Source organism: Castor canadensis, chromosome 7, assembly GCF_047511655.1.
Source record: "Castor canadensis chromosome 7, mCasCan1.hap1v2, whole genome shotgun sequence".
Classification (NCBI taxonomy): Eukaryota; Metazoa; Chordata; class Mammalia; order Rodentia; family Castoridae; genus Castor; species Castor canadensis.
This window is the reverse complement of record NC_133392.1, coordinates 15769369-15783608: the sequence shown is the minus strand read 5'-3', so window position 1 is coordinate 15783608 and position 14240 is coordinate 15769369. Positions and strand designations below refer to the sequence as shown.

Below are 14240 nucleotides of genomic sequence, written 5' to 3'. Positions count from 1 at the left end.
GTATTGGTGATTTTTATACTTTCAGTTTCTCTGTTTTTTTAGACAGTGCCTTGCTATGTAGCCCAGGCTGGCCTGGAACTCACAATACTCCTGTCTCTACTTCCCAAATTCTCGAGTGCTGGGATTAATGTACCACCAAATTTGGTCGCAGTCTTCTCCCCTCAGCCCCTGCCAGGATCCAACCCATGCCATGGCCTTCATATGCTAGGCAAACACCCTACCACTGCCACTTCTGCTCTCTTGTCCTCTGTGCTCATAGTTTATGCTGTATTCTAGATCACAGGGAACATACCATTGATAGCTGTTTTAAAAATAGTTCTCTGGTAATTACATCTTTTGTGCCCCTTCTTTCTTTATGTTGATATATCATTTTAACTGATCATGGGTCAGATTTTCGGTATGATTATTTTTGATGGTATTCTGGGCATTGTGAATTTTTATAGTTTAACATTTGATTTTTTTCTATTGTAGAGTATTAAACTTTTTTCAGTTATGTCACTTGGGATCTGTATGAACATTAAAAAAATTGTTAACAACCTTAAGTCTAATACTAATTTATTTCCATTGTGACGGCAGTATCTTTCTGTCAATACCCATTGTTCTATGAGATTCCTTCACTCTGGTAAGTGGGAATATAATCTATTTTTAGTTTGTTGCGAGTTCTGGCATTGTTTGTTAGTTTTCTGGTGGTTTTTCTACACTTTCTTGTGTCTCACATCAGTGTGTTCATTATTCAAGATTCAACATTGTCATATGTAGCTCTTCCATTTAGTCTTTTGTCCTGTAAATTTTAGCCACCAAACTTCCTTGAAATTTCATATTTGTTTTTTCAACTAAAGAGGACATCTGCCATTTTCTCAGGGTTTTCATTCCTGACCTGCCTGCTGCATTTGAAAGTAGTCATTGTTTTATGTATTTTGCTTATTTTATTGTTTATTACTAGAGGTCAGTTTTCAGAGTGGCTAGTCCTTCATGGGCAGTATGGGATGACTTCTACTTGTATGTTTTTATTTATGATGAATCTCTTATAAACCACCTATAGGTCTTTTGTTTTTAAAATCTTATTTACTTTTTTGGTGCCACTGGGGTTTGAACTCAAGGCTTTGCATTTGCCAGGAGTCACTCTAGTGTTTGAGCTTCCAGCCCTTTTGCTCTGTCTATTTTTGTGGTAGGGTCTCCCTTTTTGCCCAGGTGGGCTTGAATTGTGATCCTCCTATTTTAAGCTTCCCTCTGTTGCTCCAGTGACAACCACACACTACTATACGCAACTTTTTTCCTCTAATATGGGAGTCTCACAGATTTTTTTTTTTGCTTGGGCTGTCCTGGAACCATGATCTTCCTAATCTCAGCTCCTGCGTAGTTTAGACTGACCAGTGTACACCACTGTACTCAGCTATTGATTGAGATGGTGTTTCTCAATCTTCTTGCCTAGGTTGGTTTGGAACCATGATCCTCCTGATCTCAGCCTCCCAAGTAGCTGGGAATATGTGGATGTCTGGCTTATTCTTTTGTTCTTTTTAATCTTGTCTATCTTTGTGATTTTTTTTGAAACAGTGTGTTTAGTCCATTTTCATTTTGTATATTACTGCTGTTAGTGAGTTTTATCATAGTGTTTGCTTTTTAAATTTTCCTTTTTTTTTTTTTTTGCCTTTTTTGGGTTATTTTTAAGTCCATTTCTATCACCTTTATTGGATTTTTAGCTATACTTCTTTTGTGTTTTTTTTAGTGACTGCTGTAGTGATTGTAATAGTCATCTTTGTCTTATCACAGTCTACCTTGAATCAAATATTATACTACTCCATGTATAAGGTAAGAATATTACAACAGTGTAATTCCATTTGTTCCTTTCCTATCTTTTGTAATTATTGCCGTATACTTTACTTCTGCATATGTTATAAGCCTCACAATATGTTACTGTTTTTGCCTTAAATGGACAATTTTCTTATAAGGAAATTATGATAAGTAAAAAATAATTTAGCCACATTGAACATTTCCTGTGATCTTCATTTTTCTTATAGATACAAATTCCCTTTTGCTATAGTTGTGTTAGCTTGATGTTTAAAAAGCATTTTTAAAAACCATGTTTCTTAATTATGGTCACCAATTTTTTTTATCATATATATGTATATGTGTTTACATTTGAGGAATATTTTTGCTGGAAATAGCACCTTACCTTGACTAATAACATCTTTTGATGATGTGAAGAGGTGATTTCCTTTTCTGACTTCCATTGTTTCTCCTGAGAGTTCTTTATCAGTTTTATTATTGAAAGCAATACGTTTTTACCTCTCTGTTTTTAAAGGAAGACTTTTTCTTAGGTTTTGTATTTAGTTATTTTAATATTATATAGGTAAGTATAAGTTTTGGTTTTAATTGATTGTGAATTGTTGGTTTATTGAGTCTAGTTTGATGTTTTTCCTAATTTTTATAAAATTTCCCACCACTGTCCCTTCAAATAATGCATCTATCTCATTGTTTCTCTCTGTCCTCTCTTTTGAGTCCACTTTACATTATACTTTTCACTATGTCCCTAATTTTTTTTACTGTCAGCTCTGTATTTTATATCTTTGTATCTCTTTTGATCTGCATTTCAATTCACTATTTTTTTTACCTATTTCTAAATTGCTCTTAAACCTGTGATTTAATTATTTATTATTATTTAACAAAGCACCTAGTCTCTGTATTAAGCTAATCACACATGATTCTGTGTGTGATTAGTTTATGCTGGACTCAACTGGGCAGTTCTGCCAGTCTCTCTTTGGCTTCTCATATGGCTACAGTTATTCAGCAGATTGATTGGATATGTGTGGTCTCAGAAGGCTAAAATTCCATGACTGGCAGTTTTAACTTGCTGGTGGGTCTAGGGGTCCTTCGTTGGAATGGCTTTTCTCTGCTGTACATTGCCTGTCTTCCTCCACTGAGTAGTAAGAACAATGTGTATGTGACACTTGTAGAATAGAATTCTGAGGAGAGAGACTGAGGCTCAGAATTTTTATACCATCAATTCTTCTGATTTTCTTGGCTTAATAAAGTAAGTGACAATGTTAGTAAAAGAGCGGAAAATATTTCACTTTTTAAATAGGAAAGAAGTTAACATGTAATGCATGGTTTGCATTCAGAGATGGGAAGAATTTGTATTAATTACTTTGCAACTCATAATTAGTTCTTATTTATTTATTGGCATATACCACACAACCAATAAAAATTACCATTTTAATGTGTAGAAGGCAATAATTTTTAGTACAATAAGTCTGTAACCATCAACATCATATAGTTAATTGAATATTTTAGTTATCCTCCAGCAAGACCTCATATTTTTTAAGTGTCATTTGTTATTCTTCCCTTCTTCCAGCACTCAAAATTGATTAATTTACTTTTTTTATGGATTTGCCTATTGTAGACATTTTGTTTAAGTGGACTCATAAATATGTGTCCTTCATTGTTTGGGTTTTTTCGTACTTGTAGCACATATTAGTTCTTTTTATGGCTGAATAATATTTAATTACATAGATATACCACATTTATTTATCCATTCTTCAGTTAATGCGCCTTTAGATTATTCCCACTGTTTTGCTTTTACGAATAATGCCAGTATAAGCATTGTGCACATATTTTTGTGTTCATGTTGTTCTATTTATTTTGTATTTTATTGCTTTGTTTTCCTGGCCAGATTTCCTTTTTCCTAATTTCCCTCCAGTACTGTGTTAAATAGCAGGACATCTTTGTTCTATTTTTGTTTTATTCTTGATGTAAGGAGGAAAGCTTCCAGAGTTTCATCACAAAGTATCATGTTAGCTGTGAAGTTTTCTTAGATGCACTTTACTGGATCGAGACATTTCCCTACGATGTCTAGTTTGTTGAGTATTTTATATCCATTGAGGTGATCTTGTGAGTTTTTCTCTATTTATTCTCTAAGTATGGTGTATTACATTGACTGATTTCCATATGTTTAAACAATCTTCCATTCTTGAAATAAATTCCTTTTGGTTGTGGTATATATTCCTTTTATATATATTTTAACTTATTAAAATATATTTTAGATTTATATTAACTTAATTCCAGTGGGATATAATAATGTTATGCATAGAGGTCTATTTTTGTTTGCTTTTTGTAATGTTATACATGTTTCTTACTCAAGAATGCACTATTAAAATCATTCTTTAAAATAATTTTGAATCTTAAAAATCTGAGAGTTGCTAGTATAGAAAGTGTATATTTTTTAGCTTTTGTTACATTAATCTTTGTATTTAGTATTTCTTGTTTACTTAATGGATTACCACCTGGGGGCACATCTCTTCATCTCTTTTGTGTTGCTGTTTGCAAATTAATACACAAAAAGTTATTTCATAAGTTTCATAATAAATTATTACTATTTCATAATATATGAGTTCAGTATTTTAGCAAACATCACATATACACATTGTATGTATGTATATACACATATTAGTATTGCTTGGCTATATCACATAAAAGGAAATACACATTTTTACTTTAATTATTATATAGTAATATTGTCAACACTCTGTTTTTTGTATGTAGTTGGTGATTTTTATTTGAATGCTCTGAGTATATTATCCTAATGGCCTCCATTTTTCCTGACTAGGTCAGTTATTTAATCTTATTTATCTTTCTTGTAAGTGAGAAGAAACCTTATTTCTTGGTATTTTCAAGATTTTCTCCTTGTTTTTATATTTTATCATTTTTATTGGTATCTATCTGTTTTTGAATCTCTTTGTATTTACCTGAATTTGTGAGGCTTCTTGGAATGTGTTTCATCAAAATTGGGGAGTTCTTAGAAATTTTTCTTCAAATAGTTTTTTTGTCTTTTTTTCCCTCCCTTTTATCTTTTCAGCACTCCTGCTACATGTCTGTGTATTTAATCGTGCCCTACACTTTTCTTATGCTCTGTTCTCTTTTCTCCATTCTTTTCTATCTTGGTACTTCAAATTATATAATCTATACTGATCTTTCATTACATCTGCTAATTCTTCTGCTAACTCAGACCTACTGTTGAATATCTTTTGTATTTTTTGTTCTATTTATTATACTTTTCAACTTCATGATTTTGTTCTTTAAAATAATTTCTTTCTCTTTGTTGCTATTTTTTGTAAGATATTGCTATCATACCTTCTTTCACTTCTTTAACCAGGCTTAATTTTTTTCTATCTCTATTTTGAATGTTTTTATTGTCTTGTATGTTTGCGCTGTCCTTTGTCATTTTCATCATTTCTCTCTGTTTTCTCCTGATTATTCTTTATGGCATGCTGTAACTTTTCAATATGAAATTTAATTTAGTCAGTATTTTTCTTCTGTTTCAGAGATGGTTAATCCAAGCCCTACAAGCCAAATCTGGTCCATTGCCTAATTTTATGAAATTTTATTGAAATAATGTTTTGCTCAATTCTATATTGTGTATGGTGGCTTTTGTACTACAATTATAGAAATAGGTAATTATAACAGAGACTATACAGCTTGCAAAGTTACTTTGCAAGAAATAGTTTTGTAATCTCTGTTATGTACTATACTTACGTGATTTGAGCTGTGGAAGTATCTTAAGTGGGCATTTATATCTGCTTTTGTAAACTGAGACTTTTCTTCTTACAGAGCAGGTTTTTAGAGTTTCTCCACCATATGGACAATATGAATTTCAGCCCAACACATAATGCCTGGTGTAGTCTTTAAGTGCTTAAAAGTAATCTTTTGCTTTCCTGCATATACTCCAGTGAAACACAGTTCTTTATTATGGCTTTAGGCTTATGATATATTTTATGTTTTTATTTTTTGGAGGGGTATAAATGGAGTTTATTAAAAGTTAAGGAAGGGAAACGCAAAGGGAAGCATGGTGAGGCCTGGGTGGAAGTTGGAAGCCAAGAGAGAGTGTTTCTGCTCTTCAGGTGCTTTTACAACCCATGATAACCTATGGGAAGGGGAGAACAAGGTGATTCACAGCCAATAATCAATGAATGGGGAGGGGCATGAGTAGTTCCCAGCCAGTTGAGCATGGTTCCTGAGCCAAAGCATGCCTAATCTAAGATGTAATATTTTTCTGTGAGTCCTTAATTTAGCCTGACTCAGATTCTCCCCTGAGAGACAATATTACAAAAAATTCTTTTTTGGGGTTGCTGAAGGGGGGGGCAGTCCATTTTAAGTATCTGCTTTGAACTGACAAGGGCAGCAGACCCTATCTGTAAGGGGAAATTATCTCTCCTATTTCTTTCCTGTGGGACTCATTTGGACACAAGGTGTCTAAATCATTGTCCATTACAATTAAGGTTGCTCATGGAGATCTCGTTCATTTGTAGAGATCAAAAGTCTTGCTGCCTCATGATTTGGGTCTTAAAGGCTTTCATTCTGGAAGAGATAAATCTGATTTAGAAGGCGTGACCTGAACAGTAACAATGACAGGAGCATCAGAAGGGGCCCTGCCAGGTGTAACAGGAAGAATAGAGAATCTAACTTTTCATTTTGAAAAGTGACAAAAAGTCTTATGGTTGCTGTGCTTGTAGGTGTTTTTATCTGTAGCTACTTTTAACTCTTAGACTGTCCTCTATTTTGGACTGCCACCATTGTGGGCAGTTAAGGGCTGTACCAGGGGGCAGGTGTCAGTCCAATTAGAGAGTAAACATCAATGAGTTCGTTTCGTACAAACAGAAAACTCACAGTGTCCCTAAGCAGAAGTTAGAGACCATTAAAAGAAGGCTTAAATATGAGAGTACAGTGTAAGAGCCCCTTTTAAAAATCTCTCAGATTTGGTTACTTTAAGAGGTCTGGTATAATTGACTCCATCTGGATCTGGAGAAGTCCCCTCATTTATGCAGTCCTTTTGAATTGTTTTGGGTGGCTGAATGCCACTTGTTCCTCTGAGGAGTTGGGGGTATGCTCGCCACTTGGGGGTCACATCTTCGTAAACTGTTTCTCTGAACAGTCATCTCTGAAGATTTTGCCAGCCTGGCAGTTTTTTCCCTGGATGTGGGAATGGCTTCCTCTTGAAAGTTCACAGTCAGATTTTGTCCCACAGAGGAGGGGGAGTAACACACCGAACAGATCAGAAGTCAGTGTCAATGTGAAGTTTTTAACCAAATTGAGCAACAAAGAAACTTATTTAAAAAAATGGCTCTTAGGCTGAGGTTATTAGTCTAACTGTCCCATAGAGGATGTACTAACACTTTTAAATTGTTGTGAAGTGTCAGCAGGTAGTAGTTACAAAGCTCTTACAGGGAAAATACAAAACAACCATTATACTTAAGAATGTCATCTTGGTTGATTGATACTAAGTACTTGTCAGAGTCATTTTTTATGGGCTTGTCTGTAAATACTCCTGAAGGATCAGAACTGTAATGACAAAACTTAAAGTAACCATGGTTAATTACAGTTTAAATCTCGAACATTGGTTAGGTAAAGTAACAAGTTAATTTAAATACCCTCAATTTTCCAATTGTTAAGGGAAGGCAGTGTCAGTAATTTTAAATAGCCCCTGTTTTGATGCTCAGTTATATATTTTATATATCAATGTTTAGCCAATGTCAGATAAGCCAATGTCTATGTGATGAACAGATGTCAGATAAAGATTGGTTTAATAGATGTCAGATGCGATGAACAGATGTCAGGCTTAAATGGCAGAACTTTTAGCATTTGTCATAAAGAGCAGAAATGTCAAAAACCTTATTAGATAGAAGGTACCTTAGATAAAAGAACTATAGCTGTTTACATGCATACACTTTTTTTTTGGTCATTTATTTACATGTGCATACATTGTTTGGGTCATTTCTCCACCCTGCCCCTCTCCCTACTCTTCCCCCGCTCTTCTCCCTCCCCCCCTCAGTTCCAGGCAGGTCCCATTCTGCCCTTATCACTGGTTTTGTTGAAGAAAAGACATAAGCATAATAAGGAAGACAAAGCAGTTTTGCTAGTTGAGTTAAGGATAGCTATACAGAGAGACTCCTACTATTGCTTTAATGTACCCATGTGTTACGACCCATGTTGTTTCAACTCTAACTGATCTTTACATTGGTTCCTGATCCCCTGCTCATGACAGCCTGTCATGTTAAGGTTTCTGTATTAGTTCCTCTGAAGTGGGGACATCAAACGCTTTCATGTTTTGGGTTTTCTACCTATTCCTATATCTCCTGTATGTGCTCTCCCCTTGTCTTGTGATTCAAGTCCAACCACGTTGCTGCATTTGCCCTAGATCTAAAGTCCACGTATGAGGGAGAACATATGATTTTTGGTTTTTGAGCCTAACTGACTTCGCTCAGAATGATGTTTTCCAGTTCCATCCATTTACCTGCAAATGATAAGATTTCATTCTTCATGGCTGAGTAAAATTCCGTTCTGTACAAGTACCACATTTTCTTGATCCATTCATCAGTAGTGGGCATCTTGGTTGTTTCCATAACTTAGCTATTGTGAATAGTGCTGCAGTAAACATGGGTGTGCAGGTACCTCTGGAGTAACCTGTTGCATTCCTTTGGGTAAATCCCCAGGAGTGGGATTGCTGGCTCATATGGCAGGTCTATGTTTAGATTTTTAAGAAGTCTCCAAATTTTTTTCCAGAGTGGTTACACCAGCTTGCATTCCCACCAGCAGTGGGTTAGGGTTCTTTTTTCCCCACATCCTCGCCAACACATGTTGTTTGTGGTGTTTTTGATGATGGCTGTTCTAACAGGGGTGAGGTAGAACCTTAGTGTGGTTTTGATTTGCATTTCCTTTATGGCCAGTGATGGTGAGCATTTTTTCATGTGTTTTTTTTTGGCCATTTGAATTTCTTCTTTTGAAAAAGTTCTGTTTAGTTCAGTTGCCCATTTCTTAATTGGTTCATTGATTTTAGGAGAGTTTAGTTTTTTAAGTTCCCTGTATATTCTGATCAGTCCCTTGTCTGATGTATAACTGGCAAGTATTTTCTCCCACTCTGTGGGTGGTCTTTTCAGTTTAGAGACCATTTCTTTTGTTGTGCAGAAGCTTTTTAATTTTATGAAGTCTCATTTGTCCATCCTTTCTCTTAGTTGCTGGGCTGCCGGGGTTATATTGAGGAAGTCTTTGCCTATACCTATTTGTTCCAGAGTGTTTCCTGCTCCTTCCTGTAGTAACTTCAGAGTTTCAGGTCTAACTCTATAAATGATATTATGACATTGAGATACACATAAATGGTGCTAGGAGTATTGGAACCATTTAAAAGAATTTTTAGTTTAAACTTAGTTCCTTTAGTGTTATCAGAAAAATACCATAGGGTTTTCATGTTTCTCAGGAGACTAATTTAAGCATTATGTAAAGAGTAGTAAGTAATCTTAATTGGGCTATGAAGAGAACTAGTCATCTTATTTTTGGTTAGCAGGATCAAAGCATCTATACCTAAGGATATAGCCAGTTGAATATGTTGCCTTCCCCTTTGTTGGCTGGTAGAAAGAAAGAGAGGGAAAGGAAGGGTGAAAATCCATTCACCCCTCCACCCCTACATGAGGGCTCCTGACTGGAATTCCTTGTGCTGGCTGGTGGAGAGAGATAGAGAGGAAAAGGAAAGAAGGAAAGTTGTCCTGGTAGAGAGCAAAATTGATTCTAAGACCTTTGGGGCGTGCCCTTTATAGCTTGGAAGTCTTAGTTGCAGATCCTCTTTGTCAGTCTTGCCTAAAAAGGCTTCCTCTAGATGTCTCTGCGTGAACAAGTTGCAGGAGTCCCCAACTTCCTACCATTCTCCAAAGGGCCCTGACAGTTATTTTGATAAAACAAAAACCCATTTTTTAAACACAATTAGTACTTTAAATTTTGACCTTAGAAAACTTTTAGGCAAACTTTAAAGTAAAAACTTACAAGCTTTAAGACCTTAATTTGTATCTTGAAGTAACCTTTGTAAAATTTAGATAACACTGTCTTAAATAAAAATTTTAATAATCTTATACCTTAAAAGACTTAGGAAAAAAATTAAATTAAACCATATTTTAATAATAGTAATCTTTAAGAACACATGGGTCAATAAACTAATTATAAGAGTCAAATGTAAATTATACTCATGATAGAATGAAAAGGATTGAGTTTATTGTCCATAAATTTTCTTTAGTCCTCAAGCAGAGAATAGTTAGGCCTGGTTGGGATTAGAACTTTAGATAACTTTTGAAATAGCTGTACTCATTAACTTTATAAAAGTAGTTTAGGAACCATCCTAAAGACATCTGCATGTGCAGACACACACACACACACACACAGACACACACAGATGTTATGACCTAGGCATGCCAAAGAATATAAGCATGCATAATGAGCTCAAAAAAGTGAAAATTAAGTGGACACAATTGGTAGGAGACAAATATATATACAGAAGATACACACAATGACACACAAAACTATCACATTAATTCAGAGTACAGTCTTGAACCATTTCTTTGTCATTATCTTTAGAAGATTAGTCAGCTAGATTCCTCAGTCGTTTATAACAGATTTTTAACATAAATACTCTATTCTTGGCCCAATCTTTAACAGATTAATGTATCAAAAACAACATCTAAAATATATAAAAACTATAATAATTTAGAGAATTTAAATACAAGTTAGTTATAATTTTCCTAGAGGATGGCAAGATGGCATCACCAGTGAGTTTCCTGTTCCTAGGGCGTGGCAAATGGCTTTGGACATGTGGTAGCTTCATCATGGCGGCAGTATTCCCTGCGACCACATGGTGTCTCCAAAGGGTCTCTCAGGTGGAACACAAAGACATGTTGCATGTACATGCAACATACAGGCTCAAAATAGCAATCTATTATAGGAATAAAAGACATTTACCCCTGAGAGACAGGTGTCCTTGAGTTAGGCAATCTAATGAAATCACCAAAAAAATTCCGTATTTAAAATACCCACACATAAGGACCCTTTTTTTTTTTTAAACTTCTTGGCTGTAAGTAAGCCTAATTTTTTTCTCTACAAATGGGGCATTTAAAAAAAGTATGTTACTTATGTTGTACTTTGCAAAATGCCATCAGAGAATAGTTTTGTAAGGAAAATACAAAATAAAACCAACAATTAATTAGTAGCATTAAGCTCTCCTTATCTCAAGTACATATTTAAAACTTGTATCCTAGTGTAAAATAATGACATCTTATTAATAGAATAATTGTGCCTTTACAGTAAATAAATTATACTTTATAGGTGACCATTGTACAAAAGTGCCATAATTAAATGGCTCTCTGTTTTTACTTAGAGAATATAAGTACATTTATAGCAACAAACAGCTGTTCAGCCTGAAGTGAGGGGTAGCAGCAGGCTGCTTAGGCTGGTTAGGCAGAGCTTTTTAGGCCCAGCTGAGTTGTGGGGCCTCTCAGCCTCTGAGCTGAAGCTCCTAGGCTGGCGCTGATAGACAGGGCCAATACTGAGGCACAGGCATGTCTCTCTTTCTGGCAGGCACAGGAATCACTTTCCACCTCCAGTAATCTCTGTTTAAGATTAGGTAGTCAGAGCCCAGAGGTAATCACAGGAAAATCTAAAGTTAGCTTAAATTCACTTTAAAGGCTAATTCACTTTTTACCCGAGAACAATCCACATCTTAAACAACTATATTTGGAGCTGGGAGGTTTTTACAAGTGAATTTAAAACAAACAAAAACCCAAACCAAGGAAAAAAAAAAAGCTAGGAATTTCAAACAGAAATTCTACATCTATTGCAGCAGGAACCAGTAGATTACTCAATGTCTCTCTTAACAAGACAATGACCCAAAATCAGAAAACCACCCCAGGGCCTAAAGAATCCAAAGCTAGAGTTTCTTAGTATTTTAAATCTGACCCCATGGTTCTCACTTTAGAGACAAGGCCTGAGGCTGGTCGGGTGGATGTGCCATCTCACTTGCAGGTGTGGCCACCATGGCTGAGGCCAGCCATTGCTAGCATGCTTCCTGGGCCATGTGGCTGCTTGGGTCAGGGAATTAGAAAAGGAGCAGAGAGAAGGGAGAAGGGGAGAAGAGGGAAGGTACACAAGCATGGCAGCTGCAGGAAAGAGTCAGGGGCTAACAAGGATGATAATTTAAGGCCTCACAGGCAGTCCTGACCACCCTGTCCACGTGGGCTAGATGGCAAACTTGTGTCCTGTCGCAATGGCCACCTCTGTATTTCTGCTCTGCCCAGTTGCCTGTCTACAAGGATGTGGCCACAGAGGCTGGTGGGTGTGTGTAGGCCCCGCATGCCTCGTGTCACATGGGGCTGGGCTAATAAAGCGCATACCAGCATCTCCCAGCAGCATGCTTTGGGCGAGACACTGATGTGTAAGGGGCACAGGGCTAGAGGACAGGGAGGAGTGGCTTAGAAGAAAACAAATCAATAAACATAGCATTTTACCTTTTTAACTCCTTGCCTGGCTTTGCCAAAAATGTTAATGGTACTGGTACAGTTGTGATCAGAAGACTTCCAAATTCTTTGTATCCCACTGGGAAGAATCCATGGCAGGACATGTGGGTGTAAATGGAGTTTATTAACAGAAGGGAAGTATAAAGGGACACATGGTGAGTCCTGGGTGCAAGCCTGATGCCGAGAGCTTATGATGCATTTTAGTACTTTTTTACAGATAGGCTACAGTTGATGGCTTCACTTTGTGAACATGGTTCTACTTAACTCTGTTCTTTGAGGATGGCAACAGTTTCATCTTCTGACTTTGTAGCTTTTGAAACGTATGCCTTCCAGTGCTTGCTCACCTATCTCACATACAGTAATATTTTAACTGCTAACTCAAACGACACTGTTCTTGCTTTAATCCCTGCTTCATTTTTAGCACCTGATAATACCCTTTTCTTATAAAGTAAATTATGTATTTAGAACTATTTTGGATAAACTTTTGCCTGGAATTTCTATGTATATATGTTTGAAATTTATTGAGAATGTCAAGAAGATATTTTAAAATGTTGCACATCTGTTTTAGAGAGTCCATATTTTTCAAAACTATGAACTTTATTTGCATAGTAAAGCTGAATTTGTCATTATGTTTTATTTTTATTTTTTTCTGTTTGTGTATACATAAATAAGGAGCCATCTGGGCTGGTTTTAAAATTTAGGCAAAACAGAATAGATGGCTTCTCTTTAGTTTTATTCGTGTTCCACAGCTAGGTTGGTATTAGGACCTTTAAAGTAATAATGCATCCTGGAAGGATTATTATGTATAAGTTGCATTACCTGTTGATCCAGCACTCCGATGGCAGTGGTGAATAAAGCTTAATCACAGGCTTACTACCAAATCCTTTCCTTGTCTGTGTTTGATACAACCATTGTACTAAGGTTGAGTTTTTTTTTTTTTTTTTTATAGTATGCTTTCTCCTTTGCCATTGGTACCACACTAGCTAGAAGCTATGATAATGACCAGCCATTTTTTTGCTAGAATATTTCCTGAAGTTAGGTCTAAATTGTACCATCTTTCTGCTTGATGTGTCTACCATAGCAGGCACCCTGTGTCAGTTTCCAGCATCTGTATTGGTGCTGCCCTATAGGTACTTCTTGACTGCCCTGTGGTCTGCCCTTGTCTTCAGCATTCCTTATCTAGACAGAGAAGATGGAGCAGTGTTAAGCCTGGGTTATCTTTTAATTTTAAGAGGTATTGTGGATTACTACTGTATAGTTTTGTTTATGTAGTTATTATCATACCCAAATTTTTGCTGTTGGTGGCACATTTCCCCATTATTTCAATGGTAGTCTATGAGAAGGATGTTAAAAGTGAGAGTTAAATTTAACCCTCTTATTCAGAAGTTAAAGCATTTTTTTTCTGATGATTTCTTCACTGGGGTTAGAAATTTCACAAAAGTCCTCATAGTAACCTGTCATTTTGTTTCTTTAAGTTATGCTTTACATGTAATGGGTATTCAATAAATCTTGTTTTTACTTAAGTGAATTAACTAGTGTCACTATATAATGAATTTTCTATAAAACACTAGCTTGACCATTCAAGCATATTATTAAAAATTAAAAACTTTTAGTGACATTATTGTTTCTTATAAAAATAACATGAATTTGTTTTTAAAATTGATGGTACAGAAAAATGTTACTGAACTAGGTGACCAACTTTTTCAAAGACATTTTAAAATTGTGATTATTCTAAATGTAATGTTTTGTATCCTGTTTTACTTAACTTATCATGAACATATTCTGTTACTACATTTTTAAATTAATAATGTGCAGTTTAAAAGGTATCACACGGTTTTTTAATTCCATGAAGAAGATGATGATTATTTAACACTTTCCATGATGACTCTATGTCCTTTCTCTACTATGTTGTAAGAGTTA

The 14240-nt window shown here is 35.6% G+C and overlaps 1 protein-coding gene across 2 annotated transcripts in view; it reads left to right on the top strand.

Moving 5' to 3' along the window:
• The window catches only part of Atrnl1 (attractin like 1), a 744833-nt gene that overhangs the window by 189949 nt on the left and 540644 nt on the right, over positions 1-14240 (top strand). Inside the window, exon 19 of one of the 2 annotated variants that reach the window (XR_012449625.1) lies at positions 1727-1809. The exons of the other annotated variant lie outside the window; for it this stretch is intronic. The gene's annotated coding sequence lies outside the window, so the exon portion shown is untranslated. The remainder of the gene's footprint in view (positions 1-1726; positions 1810-14240) is intronic. 2 annotated transcript variants of the gene reach the window in all.